Here is a 14,548-nt window from a genome sequence, read left to right on the forward strand (position 1 = left end):
CTGGCGTGCCTACAAATGCCAAAGAGACAAGAGGAGAAAAACAAACAAACCAACCAAAATCACTGGCAGACCATTCAAAATAGAGACCATCCAAAAGGCTTAAAAGTACAGCCCAGTTTTACCAGGCAGTGGTGGCATATGCCTTTAATCCCAGCACTTAGGAGGCAGAGAAAGACCAGTCTCCAAGTTCGAAGCTAGCCTGATCTACAGAATGATTTCCAGGACAATCAGGGCTACACCAAGAAGCCCTGTCTCAAAAATAAAATTTAAAAAAATGCTGGCTGATTTCATAGTAAGAGCTGGCTTTAGGCTACTGACCTAGCGTTGGCAGCAGCCAGAAGTCCCAACTTGCATGCACAGAGACACTTCTCAGACCCAGAGTCATCTTTTTTTTTTTTTTTTTTACTCAGCTCCATTATTTGGTTTCTCAGCCCCTGGCATATTAGGTGTGGATCAGAAGAGGAGAGAACCATGGGAGCCAGGCCACTCTGCACAATGACAAGGGCAGCTGAGATTCTGGCAGCCAGTGAAGAGTGAGAGAAACCCCGGGAAAAGGATAGTGTAAAAGGGAGGGCTTCGGAGTCCCCTTGTGGGGCCCTGTCCCTCAGAGTGACTCTTCCACACCCCTTGCTATTTTGTAGATTCTAGGAACACACCTCGGTCTCTGTCAGTATGGAGAGGTTCATGATCCAGCCAAGTCCTGAGCCGTCTTTGTAACAGGCTGACTCAAGAGCCTGACTCCTGATTCTTTTCTGCACTCTCCATTGTCATGGAGGATCCAGGGACTGACCTAGACTGGGGCATCCTTGTGAAGACACCAGGTCTCCACCAGTATCGTGCGTTTCTTCCCGGAATATTACCCATAACCATAACTCTGCTGCTTCATGGACTGACTGACTCAGAAACAGCTCTGTGACCTTCTAAGGAAGGATGCTTGCCACATAAAAATGGCATGGCCAAATCCAGTTGGTAGTTGATGCCCAGGGCAATGTAGTAATGAGTAACCCCATTCATAAGGAAACAGGCTTTTTAGGGTCTGGTGGCCGTGAGTATAGGAAAGAAGCAACCAAGTTAGAAGTCACCCAAGGGACGGGACACACCTGCGGAGCATAGGAAGAGAGGAAAGACCCAGAATATAGAGAGAGCTCTCCAAACTCAGCAACCACAGCAAACTATCTGATTCAAAAAACGGGACTAGTGCCTGGTGAGATCATTCCACGGGGACAGGCATCTGCCAGCAAGCCTGGGTAAATTGAGTTCAATCTCCAGGTCCACATAGATTTTCCCTCCAAGACCCATAACTCCAACATGTTGTCCTCTGACCTAGACATATGAGCCATGAGATGTACAGACACAACACATACATATAAAAATATGGACCTAGTGCATGAGTAGACAGTTCTTCTGAGATATGTAAATAGCCAATAAACACGTGAAAAGGTACAAACGGGGAAATGCAAATCAAAACTCTTAATGCTGGGGCTGGAGAGATGGCTCAGCAGTTAAGAGCACTGACTGCTCTTCCAGAAGACCCGGGTTCAATTCCCAGCACCCACATGGCAGCTCACAACTGTCTGAAAATGCAGTTCCACGAGATCTGACACCTTCACACCAATGTACATAAAGTTAAATAAATCATTTTAAAAAATTTAAAACTTAAAAAAAAAACTCTTAATGCTACCTAACTAACCCCATTAGGGTAGCTACTATTAATGGAACAAAATAAAAATAACTCCAGAGAACAGACACTATCGAATACTGGTGGGGGCATGGCCAGATTAGAGAGCCCTTATGCATTGTTGATGGGGTTATAAAATGGTATAGCTGCCATGGAAAATAAGATAGTGATTGTTCAAAAAAGTGGCAATAGATTTACTATATCAATTTTATTTCTATTATATATCCCAAAGAACTGAAAGCGGGGTCTGAGGAAGATACTTGCATACCCATATGCATACCAGCATGGTCCATAATAATGAGAATGTGGGAGCAACCTAATGTCTACTGACATATAAATTAGTAAGCAAAATGTGGTATGTCCATATGAGGAAATCTTACTCAGTCTTTGAAAGTAGAAGTTCCTGACATTATCTATTTCAGTGGTTCGCACCTTGTGGATTGTAACCCCTTTAGGGGAGGGAGTCTTAGCAACTCTTTCACGGGGGGTCGCACATTAGATATTTACAACACAGTTCATAACAGTAGCAAAATTACAATGATGAAGTAGCAACAAAACAATTTTATGGTTGGCGGTCACCATACATGAGGAGCTTTATTAAAGGGCTGTAGCATTAGGAAGGTTGAGAGCCACTGGTCTACAATATAAACCTAGAATGACATCCCTTTGGGAGCCTGACTGATTCTTCGCTGTTGCTTATTGTCAACCCTCCCTTTGTCTTCATGGTTCCAGGGGTCCCCAAGGCCTTCTCTGAGGACTGGTGTTGGTTCTGAGACTGGCACTCCTGGGAAAGAAGGATTGAAGTTGAGAGCAGACAGAAACTGATTTGCTTAGGTCGGGGAGTACTGTACTCAGCCAATAGCTGAGCCCTATTCCCCAACCCTTAGGGGATGAGAATGGATGAGTAAGGGCCAAGAAGAGTTGAACCTTAACCACCAGCCCCAGGTGACCCCAAATCATTTCATGTGACGCTTGGTATCTCTCCCCCCTTAAAGAGTGTTCCTGTGGCTGTTCTAAGTCTTTCACAACCAACTGCCTGGTTACTGCACTTGGGGCTGCATGACCACGGAGAGAGCATTCGATTAGGTCAGAGAAGATCTAACTAGCTCATGGTCACCTAGGGTATCCCAGACAAAGATGCTTGCTGAGGTCAGAGGAACAGGGACAGCAGTTGCATGGATGTCAGAGGACGATGCTGCTGATTCGTGACTTCTACCTTCTTTGGAGGTAGGATTTCTCTGTTTCTGCCATTTCACCATGTCTTCCAGGCCAGCTGGGCTGTGAGCGTCTGGCTGGTTTTTCTCTTTCTGCTTCCCATCTCACTTACAGATGTGAGCTGCCCCATCTGTCTCTCTCTCTCTCTCTGTGCACTCGGGCTCAGACTCAGGTTTCTGGGCTCACGTAGAAAGTGCTTTTACCCAATGAGCCGTCTCCCCACACCCTTCTTCCCAACATCATCTTAAGATTGCTTTTTTAAAAGTGACATATTCCCTTAACTGGTAAGGTGTATGTATCTGTATCTGTTTTCTGCTTTGCTTTTTATCTTAGGGATGAGTTGATCATTATTATCATAGTAAACAGCCAAGAATGATTCAATTTAGGGAAGTAATGGGAAAATTTGCTCATCTTTTATGGGACCATTTTACCATAATCCCTGCCGATAAAGTAGTGGTTTCTTTCAAATATGCCAGTTCAGGGTCAGGGAGCTACGCTCTTAAAGCCTCCAATTGATTGTTTAGTGAGGAAATGGTATTCAAGTGAGGCGCATCAGCATGCAAATCTAAAATGTGGCCATTTTCATCTAGATTGAATATTATTAACTAGCCCAAGGGATAGGATGTAATTAAGATTTTCAACAGCTTATTTTTGTCTACCGTGATGAGAATAACCCCAATATTTAAAGCAACTGGCCCATTTGAATAATAGGATGGCGGCTCCATGTCCATTTTGGCTTCTAGGTGTAATGAAAGTGTGGGCTTTTTCTCCACGGGTCTGAGCATTGATAAGGACAGGGGTCTGAACCTAAAGCAAGTGAGAGAACTCTCCGATTCCAGGACCATCCCAGCCCGTCGTTTGGGTGACAGGGTTCCAGCTCCTCACGGTCGCCAGTCGCTCTCGTACCTTCTCGCCCGGATTTGGGAACAAAGACTCACCGGAACTAATGAAGTCATTGTCGAGAGTGTCTGCTTTTGCCTAATTAGAACGATGGGACTTAGAGCCTGTTTGTACAAGTTTAGTCAAGGACTATCACTCTTCATTTGAATCTACTTCAGAAAGTTTGCAAGGTCTCGGGGCTGGGGATGTAGCTCACGGGTAGAGTGTTTGCTGCGTGTGTACAAGGCCCTGGGGGTCAATCCCTGATGCTGGGGGGGAAAAGGTGGAAAGAAAGTTTGTGAGGCGTGACACCATCTGACACCCAACTGACCAGACAGGCAAATCTGGTGATATCTTCATTCTAGTACAGTCCCTCAGTCACTGTTTTTAGGTGAAACAAGAGACTCACCCCCACCCCTCACCCCGTGTCATTATAAAAGAAAGAGAAAGTTCCCCTTTCCTCCCAGGAGAAGTGAGGGAAGCGCGGCACCACCTTCGGCAGACACCGGGCAGTCTGGGTTGGTCCCAGGGCTCATTTCAGCCACCCGTATTTCCAGGTGTGCCGTGTGTGTTTAGTACATCATTTGATAATGCCGAAAAAATATATTAAAGCAGTGTGAGACGGCAGGAGAAAGAAGATGAATGTTAGCATTCCCCTGGGGTTCATGGGTGAAGGAATTAACACAGCGTGGCACTCTACCCTAGCTGTGTTTGTTTCCATGGCAACAGCTACGTACATGTTTCAGACTATCTACAGTGACACAGTTGCAGAAATAGTAGCTTGCAGGTTTCTGATATCGCATCGGCGGACAGGCGGGCACGCACTATATTAAGGAAGTGTAAAAGAATTTAAAATATAGGGGGTGGATTCAGACATGTAGAGCTCAGCTGAGCAGCGTGTCAGGGGTTCCGGCTTCTCCCTCTGGCGCGACAGCAAAGTTGAAAGTTGCAGAATCCCAGTCAAACAATTGCCCTTGCATGGGCAAATACCATCCAAGGAAACAAATGTGAGTTCCAGAGGTAAGGCAATGGCTCGGGTGGGTGGTGTGGAAGGATGTGGACACTGAGATGAATACTCTGGAGGGAGGGTGACGTGAGGGCAAGAGTGACAGGCTTGTTTGAAAATAGCTGAGTCTTTAAGCAGACCCGATGGACGACAGATTTTTAGCAGCTGCTGAGTTTACAGCAACTGAGGTCTTGGAACGTCTGGTTGTGGAAATTGCTTTTATATAAAAATGATCAGGTGGGGAGCAGGACGCCTAATCAGAGGTACAGCTAAAGGAAGGTTGGGGCTCCATTGTCTTTCCAGCGTGCTTATATAAAATATCCCTGTTCCTCCCTGGATGATCCTGGCTTGCCTTTGACATTCCCTGTTACTTCTTGGTTCCTTTTGCTGGCTCCTGCGTTTACGTTTACATTATGCTGCCACATTGTAGCCTGAGATGACTCCGGTGCTAGAGAGCAGCCAAGCACAGAAGGGAGACTTTGTGAGCCTGCGACTTTGCGACCAAATTGTACGGTAATTTAGGAGGAGTGTTGGAATGGCCATTTATTTACATCGCCGGAAACCTACTTTTGAATAGCAGCCCAGGTGTTAGGTTAATGGATTTCAGTGTGCACGTTATGGTTACAGGAGCTTTCAAGTACGTTATAGCTAATTTATACTGAATTTTTGATGTCAAAATATTTTCCTCCATGCTAGTTATTCTGCTTAAACTCGCGTTTACCTTATAGAGTAGTTTTATTAATCTTGCATCAGTGGAGAGAAAGCAAAACAGGACGGTCATGTGAGATAATGTATTCATTTGAAGGTTAGTATTCTGACCTGAGGTGGGCTTTTTTAAAAAGTAAAACATTGATGTGTTGGGTCTATATAAGACCTTTTTTTTTTTTTTAATGTTCACAGGAAATGATCTACAGCCCCTACTGCCTGTTATCCCTCTTAGTAATTATTTGAATAGATGCTAAGAGACCACCTCTGGGGGGTTCCCGAGCTTCTGAACACCTGGGCGTGTGGAGAGCTGGGACAGGTTTTGAATTACAAACTAGGGATTTGAAGCCTGGAATGAGCAGCATCCTAGTGAACAGAGAGAGAGGCCTCACCGGCTTAGGCTCCTGAATGGAATGAGTACCAAAGCTGGGTGTGCTCACGCACAGTCTCAGCAGCCCCGAGTGGGAAGGGATGTTCGTGTCTTTCATGGGGAAACTTTTCCACGGTGGTTCGCAGCCCAGGCAGGTTGGCTCTTGCATCAGCCTTCTGCCCGCTCACAGTCTCGCTGAAGTCAAGGATTGCCACACCGCCTGGCTAGGGCGCTGACTTGAGGCTGATTTACCAGGCACTGGGTCTTGAACCATCTCCTTGTGATAGGTGCAGGACACCACTCGCCAGAGGGACTGAATGCCGTTGGTCTGATAGGTCACGTGAGGTTCTGCCTTTGGGTGCGTTCAGTCACTGCGACTCAGAGGTTGCAGATGAACAAAGTCTCAGAGAATAACTTGGGATGACCAGCTCAGTTTTTGTTTGGGAGGAACAGAGCAGACCCATCTAGCATGCGGCGCGGTTACTTTATTTTTAAATCACCTGGAAATATTTATGTAGTATAGAAATTTTTTTAAAAAATATCTATGTCACTTTGTTCTAACTCTTTCATAATAATGTGGAGACACAACCCAGGCATAGTAATTACATGCCTGTAATCCCCAGCTAACGGTTCTCAGGAGGCAGGACAATCAGAAGTTCAAGGTCAGCCTGAGTAACACAGAAATCCATCCCCCCCCTCCCCCGCCCCAGACAGAATTTCTCTGTGGCGTTAGAGCCTGTCCTGGAACTAGCTCTTTTAGACCGGGCTGGCCTCGAACTCACAGAGATCCGCCTGCCTCTGCCTTCCGAGTGCTGGGATTAAAGGCATGCGCCAACACCGCTCGGCTAGAAGGATTTTTGAATGCATTACTTTTCTCTTCGTGGGTACCAGGTGCCCAACAAGAAGGAACCTGAAGGAAATGTGTTTCTGCTCATTGTTTGACAAGGCACAGCCTGTCGCGGCGGGCAAGACAGGAAGGCAGGTAGTTCCACGGTAGTGAGAACTGCTACTTGGATCCCTCATCTGCTCACATCTTCCTGAAAGAGGAAGCAAGAGCGGGCTACAAGCAGGAATGGGCTACTGATCTCGTCTCCCCTTTACTTCCCAGCGACCTCCATCTACGCCCCACCTCCTAAGGGTACTATAACGTCTCCGAAGAGCACCCGCAGCTGGGGACCAAATGTTCAAACACATGCACCTATGGGGGACATTGTGCATTCAACCCCAACAGCATCAGGCCCTTCCGTTACAGCCTGTTGAAAGCCCTGCCTTAACCTACGCTGGCAGGTTTTGCAGTGCCTAGATCCGTATTTCAAACTTTTGCGTTGAACTGAGTTCTTACAACTTAAAGCCGTGCTTCGTGAGACCATCTCCAAGTGCTTGTGTTCTTTGATCAAAGTGAGAATGCCGAACACCAAGGCTCCGTCAGCCTCAGCACCAAGCATCTGGACCCATTTGTTCAAGTTCAGATAATTAGAAATTCCCTACTGCTTGGCTCCAGCTAAACATAGTAACAAGTGGCTGGTCGTTTCTCTTCTTTTCATAAAATCCGAAGACTATAGAGATAAAAGGCCTTCATAGGACAACATTCTTCCTATGAGAGCAGAGAACATTATTTTCTGCTGCTGCTGCTGCTGCTGCTGCTGCTGCTGCTGCTGCTTCTTCTTCTTCTTCTTCTTCTTCTTCTTCTTCTTCTTCTTCTTCTTCTTCTTCTTCTTCTTCTTCTTCTTCTTCTTCTTTTTTGTTGGAGTAGTGACTCACTATGTTGTCCAGACTGACCTTGACCTGATGAGTTTCCTGCCTCTGCCTCTAAGTCCTGGGGTTATAAGTAGGTGTCACCATGCCAGAAGCAGAGAAAAGAATATTCAGCCAAGGCGTTAAGAGAATTTTCCCCAGTAGCAGGGTTCATCAGAGCCCAGCTGACAAGATTCTATCTGTGGAGCCTTTGAAAATGTGGCTTTGGGTTCCATCATGCACTGCGAGTGATTTCTGCATCTGGATTGGCTCCCTCTGCAAACACTGCCATCCAGTTATAACGTTAGTCAACTCTATGCTGAAGGCTGGTATCATTAGGTTAAAATTTAAAACAACAGAAATGAGCCAAGGGGAACAGTCAACATAAGTCCCCTCCATAAGGACACAGCAGCTGTAGGGTTTGGTCAAGTTCAGACCCTTAAAAAGAGTGGAAAAAAGAAAACTCGTACTTCCCAGAGCCTGGGCACTGCTGTGCCAACCAGCTGGGCACAGTGTCATGGCAAAAAAGAGGTTTTCAGTTTCAGAAATCTGAGACCCCGACCTTGCAAACAGGGAGGGACACAAGGTTACCACTGGTGCTGATTGTGGCATTTGGTTTGTTTCTGGGCTTGTGTCTGCCCGTAGTTACATCAGACTTTGCTGCCCTGTGAAGCCCATAAGACTCAAAGAGCCAGGCTTCCAGGTGAACAGGAGTGAGCTGCCTTGGGAAGGGCATGTGTGTGTGTGTGTGTGTGTGTGTGTGTGTGTGTGTGGTGTGTGGTGTGCAGGTATGTATCAACAGCTTTTAAGGAAAATGCTCTGTTTAAACGTGAGTTTCCTCTTGTGCAGTTAGCCTGTTCAGGGAATAGAGCACAATTCAGGTTTCTGAGTTGGAAGCCTGATTAATCTCTCTGTCAGTTACATATGGAAATAAATTAGTAAATGGTCCATCTGGGACCAAAGTACTGCAGAGGCGATAAATTATCACCATCATATATGTCGGTGTTGCTCAAGGCCTGGCTGTGCTCTCAGGAGCTGCTGAAAGATAACTGGATACTTAGCTGTGGTCAGAGGGATAACATTAGTTGGGAAAAAAATTCCTAGGGAAGAATTTACCTTGAAATGTTTCTAGGGGGAATGGCGTGGTTGGTGCCAAGTCTGTTCCTCAGATCTGCTATATCTGCAAACATTTAAAGAGTCTTGGGGGCATATGGAAGATTCAAGCTTTATATTTTCAAAGGCTTGTATAATACCACATTGTTAATTAATACCCAAGGTCTCAATAAAGAGTAGAATTCCACGTGTCTGTGTGAGATTGTGTGCTATGCACCACCAACAGCTCAATCTCTGGTTTTTTTTTTTTTTTTTTTTTTTTTTAATCTCAATTTCAACAAAGGCGGGTCAGGTCAGTGTCTCTCTTTTTTCTTTTTTTAAAAAAATTGTTTGTTTGGCATGTATGTATGTCACAGGACATATCTAGAGGTCAGAGGGCAACTTCCCAGGAGTCAGTTCTCTCCTTCCACCTTGTTTCTGCAGCTGGCTGCCGACTGCTGACTCACTGCCTTCCCATCTCCCTGCAGGAGTGCTGGCCGCATAGGCCTATGCCACCACAGCCGGCTATTTTATGTGGGCTCTCCAGATTGAATTTGTCAGGCTTGGGTGACAAGTGCTTTATCTGCTAATCCTTCTGCCTCAGCTTCCCAGAATTATAAGAGTAAGCCACCACATCCTTCCTAACGCTCTTTTATATAAAAATAAAAAGTGAAGCTTAGGGGATCAGATCTTGCTCATAGCAATTTGCATGGCTAGAAGGATGACTTTTAATGGGCAAGAAGATATTGTTAATTCTGATTTTGAAATTTCAATGGAAGCCTTGGTGTGACATCAAGATCCCACCATTAATAACCAACATCAAGAAATGAAGACACGACACATTCTACTTATGTCCATGTCCTAGAAGCAAGAACAGTATTGGGCATCGAAGTCCCATTTCTCCAATTGGAGAGGCTGGATATAACTTTGCTTTGGCGAAGACATATGGCACACCACAGTCAATCTGAGATATCTTATAATGAATGTTAAAACCAAGAAAGTGTCAGGGCTTTGAGGTGTGCTAATATATTTTGCCCCTTTGCAAAACCGCCCAGGGCTGCAGTGGCATCCAGACTGTTGTACCTGCTGTAACATTTTCTTTTGTGTTCTTCCTCCTGGGCGGACTGTGAGTTGTGAATCCTTAAAGCAGCTGAGAGTCTTCCCTGTGGAAAATGCAGAATAACACATATAAAAAGTAAAATCTAAAAAGTAAGCTGGGTGCAGAAATCTTTAGGTGTCGTGTTCAAAGGATGTGGATTTCTAAGTGCAGGGTATAGGCTGAGTAGCCTTTACACAGGAGTTAGAAGCCATGGTCCCTGTGATCTCACCCCTCAGTATTTGGGATTGACCTTGACCCACTCAGACCATCAAGTTTCTCCTATCAGCCAAACCCGGTTCCTCTGTCTCTCAAACAAGGCTCAGTTAGAGCTTTGCTTGCTTTGACCTGTCCCAATCTAGTTTTCTTTTTTTTTTAATTTAGTTAATTTATTTCTTTGAGACAGAGTCTCATGTATTCCAGGCTAGCCTACAACTTGATATATAGCTAAGGATGACCTTAAAATTCTGGTCTTCTTATGTCGACTTTTTAAGTGTTAGGATTGCAGGTGTGGTCCACCACGTCTGGTTTTACACAGGCAAATACTCTACCCACTGTGCTAACAACCCAGCACCCTGATTCTAATAGTTCAAAAAATATTTATTTGATATTTGTGTGTGTATCTGTGTGCATGCATGTATAGGTGTACGTGTGTACATGGGTGTGTGTGTGGCATAAGTCAAAGAACATTTTTCTGGAGTTGGTTCTTGCCTTTCACCTCTGTTTGTTTGTATCTGTGTGCATGCATGTATAGGTGTACGTGTGTACATGGGTGTGTGTGTGGCATAAGTCAAAGAACATTTTTCTGGAGTTGGTTCTTGCCTTTCACCTCTGTTTGTTTGTTTGTTTGTTTTGAGTCAGGCTTTTACTCTGTAGCCCTGTCCTGGAACTCAAAATGTAGAACAGGCTGGCCTCGAACTCACAATAGATCCTCCTGCCTCTGCCTCCCAAGTGCTGGGACTAAAGGCCTGGGATACCATCACCCAGCTGCCTTAAGGCAGGTTCTCTCTTGTTTCTGCTGTTGTGCTGCCCCACTACAGTCTCCCCAGCCTAAGAGCTGCTGGAGAGGTCTGCTCTCCTGCTTCCATGTCTTAGGAGTGCTGGGAGCACAGATGCCCACCACTGCTTCCTTCTTTTTACATAGATCCTTGCTCTTTACCTGAACTCAGGGCCCCATACTCAAACAGGGGCTCATCAGCCCTCTGAACCATCCCCTGCCACCCACTCTCCTTCTAATCTTAAGGTACAGTTATTATTGTCATTGTCTTAATGATCAATCTGTGACTTCGTCCTAACCCCAATTAGAAACAGATGTCTTCCCTGGAGCCCTCTATCCAACAGAAATAACATTCTAGGGGTATCATGCTTGTGTCTTCCCAAGTGGGTTATGTATTTCGAAGAACCTCCAACCCTTTCTTCTTCCTTCCTCTCCAGTCCCTCCTCAGTGTTCTGCCTTTAATTATGTTTTAAGCATGAAATAGAGTAGGGTAAGGTTTTGGTTTATGACTGGATCAATGTCTTTGTATGAATGACTGAAGGATGGTCTGAGAGCAGAGGCCCTTGAGGGCTCGTGGAAGCCCTGTCCTGTGCCCATCTCCTCCCTGAAGTCCAAGTCTGTGGAACCTGGAGCAGAGCTAAGAGTTCTGTCTTTCTAGCAAAGACCTCAGCTGCTGCTGTTCCAACGCCTGGTTGAGAGCCACTGCTGTAACGACCGTTTCCTAACATACTCACACCAACCCCAACGGGATAATAGCTTTCTTTTCTTAGAGAATCTATTGATTTGTCATTCTTAAGGCCTTCGATGCCAAAAATTATCTTCCAGCAGAAATCATTATGCAGTCTGCCTCATGTGCCAACTTTTCTATTGTCCAGCGTTATTAACCGTGACCCACTAACTTGTGAGTTAAGTGATGTAGAGAGACTGCATCTCACAGCGCCGCCTTGGACTTTGCAGCCTGAACACTGAGTCCACGTGGTAGACGGAGGATGGCCTTGAACTCTCGGTGGCCTCTAGCGCTGAGACAGGTGTTTCAGAAGTAGCTATGGTAAAGGAAAATGATCTCAGGAATGAATGTCTGGGTGGCTTTTCTAGTGAACCAAATAATCTCACAATGTCAATGGCATCTATTTTCAAATCTCTGGGCCCTCTTGTCCCCAGAAGCAGTTTCAAAATCTCTCCATCCTTCCCTGCGTGAGACCTGAGAGGCACTATGGTAACTGGCTTTTCACTGAAATGTGTAGTTTTCAGGGTCGGGCCGGAGAGGGCATGTGCTGTCTGTGAGGGTTGTCTACTGCTTTACCCTAACCCTGGTCCCTTCTGCTCTCCTCCAGCAGCCTCTAGAAGAGTCGTCTAGTGACTATGAAGACACCTCTGTCCTTTCTGGAGCGATGCTGACCTCCGTTTCCTGGACCCATTCTGACTCAGGTAATTGCCCTTCCCCAACCACCAAACCTTTGCAGATTGCCTGGAAATCAATGAAATACCGAAGCTGTATTTAAATGCAAATACAAAGTTGATTGCTTCCCCCCCCTCGGTTGTTACCCTTCCCCCAACCTTCTTAATGATCAATTCATGCAGCTGACCCGACTGACAATGTGGCCAATCCAATTTAGACATTAAGATGATTGGAAAAAAATCTTGATTCACACCTTTATTTAAAATTGACCCTCCAAGGCACCTGAACATTGCTGGGAATTTTCATATGGAGACACACTAGTCCCTAACTAGTGCCACCACATTGCCTTCTTTCCCAGAATGCCTTGCGTAATTGTCGTCATCCTTAGGATGTTGCGCCCCTTGGTTGTGTTCAGAGGAGACTATTGAGTGTCTGTTTTGTGCACTTGAGACGGATGGTGGTGAAGAAATACAAGGCTGTTTTCTATGCGCAGAGATCTTTTGGGATTGCCAGGTTCATGACTCCATCATGAGAGGATGGCAGGCGGTGGGGCTCGGTGTCAAGTTGGGAGCGTTGGCCCCTGCCCCTTGCACCTATCCCAGCCCCCTGGCCTGGTCTGGACTCCAAATCCCAGCAGGCCAGGTCCTGACCCCTACCTGGGGGTGGGGTCAGGACCACTTTCCCCAGGGTGTTTAAGTGATCCCCAAAAGAGGAACACGTGGTCTTCCTTTCTTCCTCCTGGGGGTCGCGTTTCAGTGGCTTCCCGGTTCCCCCTCAGGGCCACCCAAGAGCGCAGAACTCCCTTTAAACCTGGATATTTTTTAATTTGGCTTGTTTTGATTTGGCTTGATTTGGAATTTTTGTGTCGGTGGGGACACAAAATATTAAGAAATATTCCTAACACTCAGTGTGGGGGAGGGGGCTGGGCACTAAGTGTAGGGCTCTGCTTTAGGAAATCCATAGGCTTCCAGATTTGATGTTAAAATAGTTACTGAGGAATTTGTGAACCTAGAGGGGTTTCAGGTAGCTTCATCTCTGAGGTTCTCTTGGGTAGGCCAAGCCAAGAGAGTGACCTAACAGGAAGATGGAACTGAGCCCTCAGTGAGCGCTGTCTCATTCCTGATCCTCTGTCCCAACCAAAGTCAGGCTCCTCCTCAAGGCTCGAGTTGCTTAAGATCCTAGCGTAGAGCCACACGGGGAAACCCCCACCCTGTGACAGAGGGGGCTGGTCTGGCATCATCTCTCCCAGGACCGCGGCCACCATTGCACAGCTCTGGCATGGTGGCCTCTCTGCTTCTCTGTCTGTGTGTATTATTATTTATTCTTCTCTCGCAAACTCACCCCTCCATCCCCCAAGTGCTTGGGGTACCCACAGCTTGATGAGACCCTGGGTGAAATAGACACTGTACGAGGCCAGGGCCTGACCGGCAGAGGTGCCATTTGGAGCTAAGAAGTGAAACGGAGGGGTAGGAAATACAAGGGAAGAACACGAACTTATAACACCTTGGGGGAAGTCTTTAGATGACTCTGAATTCGAGGGCAATCTCAAGGTCAAAATGGGAGCCACAGCTAGGAATGGCGAACCAGATGCCCCAGGTAATGCATGGATTGTGCAATAGGTATGACCCGCGTTCAGATCTTTGCCAGTGCTGCTTGTTTTCCAGATTGAGCCATGGTGTATTTACTACCCTGATGAATTCCTAAGGGTGCCCCTGGGAGCTGCCAACCAAGGTACCTGTTCTTCTACAGAAACACCCGGGTCACCCTGGACCTGCTGAGGTGCACAAGTACCCAGGCCCTGGGTGATGAGGAGCTCCAACCCCCTGGAATCACGGCCAAAATCCGCAGCCAGTGGGACTGAGAAGGGACAAAAGCAGCAGATTTTGTGTCCTCTCTCGGCTGCACTGAACCAGTGGAAGTGACCTTTCTCTGCTCCGCTATGATCCAAAGAAGCTTACTGTGGTGTAGGTTAGACAAGCTAAGAGAGGTTTTCACAGTTTGTGTGATTCCAAAGAAAATAGAAGCAGGCTAAACTCTGTGCCTTATAAGAATGTCATGAAGGACTGGGGGGTATGACTCCGTTAATAGAATGTGTGCCTAGCATACACTAAGCCCTGAGCTCCATCCCTAACACTGCTAACAAGAAGTATGGTGGCCCATGCTGGGAATCCCAGCACCTGGGTGTGGAGAGAGGAGGTCAGAAGTCTAAGATCATTCTCCTTTACATAGCTAATTCGAGGCCAGCTCGCGTTGACACGCTAGTGTCTCTAAGTAGGGTTTTGTTGGGAGCACAGCTCAGTTTGTTCATCTCTGCATGATGAAGAAAGTTTTCGCGCTATGGTAAAAAAGAAAAAAATTGGACAGGGAGGGCAAACAC

The 14,548-nt window shown here is 46.3% G+C and overlaps 1 protein-coding gene across 7 annotated transcripts in view; it reads left to right on the forward strand.

Moving 5' to 3' along the window:
• The window catches only part of Foxn3 (forkhead box N3), a 375,406-nt gene that overhangs the window by 97,138 nt on the left and 263,720 nt on the right, over positions 1 to 14,548 (forward strand). For 6 of the 7 annotated variants that reach the window (XM_038338247.1, XM_038338239.1, XM_038338237.1 and 3 more), the window contains one exon: positions 12,107 to 12,200. The gene's annotated coding sequence lies outside the window, so the exon portion shown is untranslated. The remainder of the gene's footprint in view (positions 1 to 12,106; positions 12,201 to 14,548) is intronic. The other variant, XM_038338240.1, reaches the window with a different exon arrangement.

Source organism: Arvicola amphibius, chromosome 7 (assembly GCF_903992535.2).
Source record: "Arvicola amphibius chromosome 7, mArvAmp1.2, whole genome shotgun sequence".
NCBI lineage: Eukaryota > Metazoa > Chordata > Mammalia > Rodentia > Cricetidae > Arvicola > Arvicola amphibius.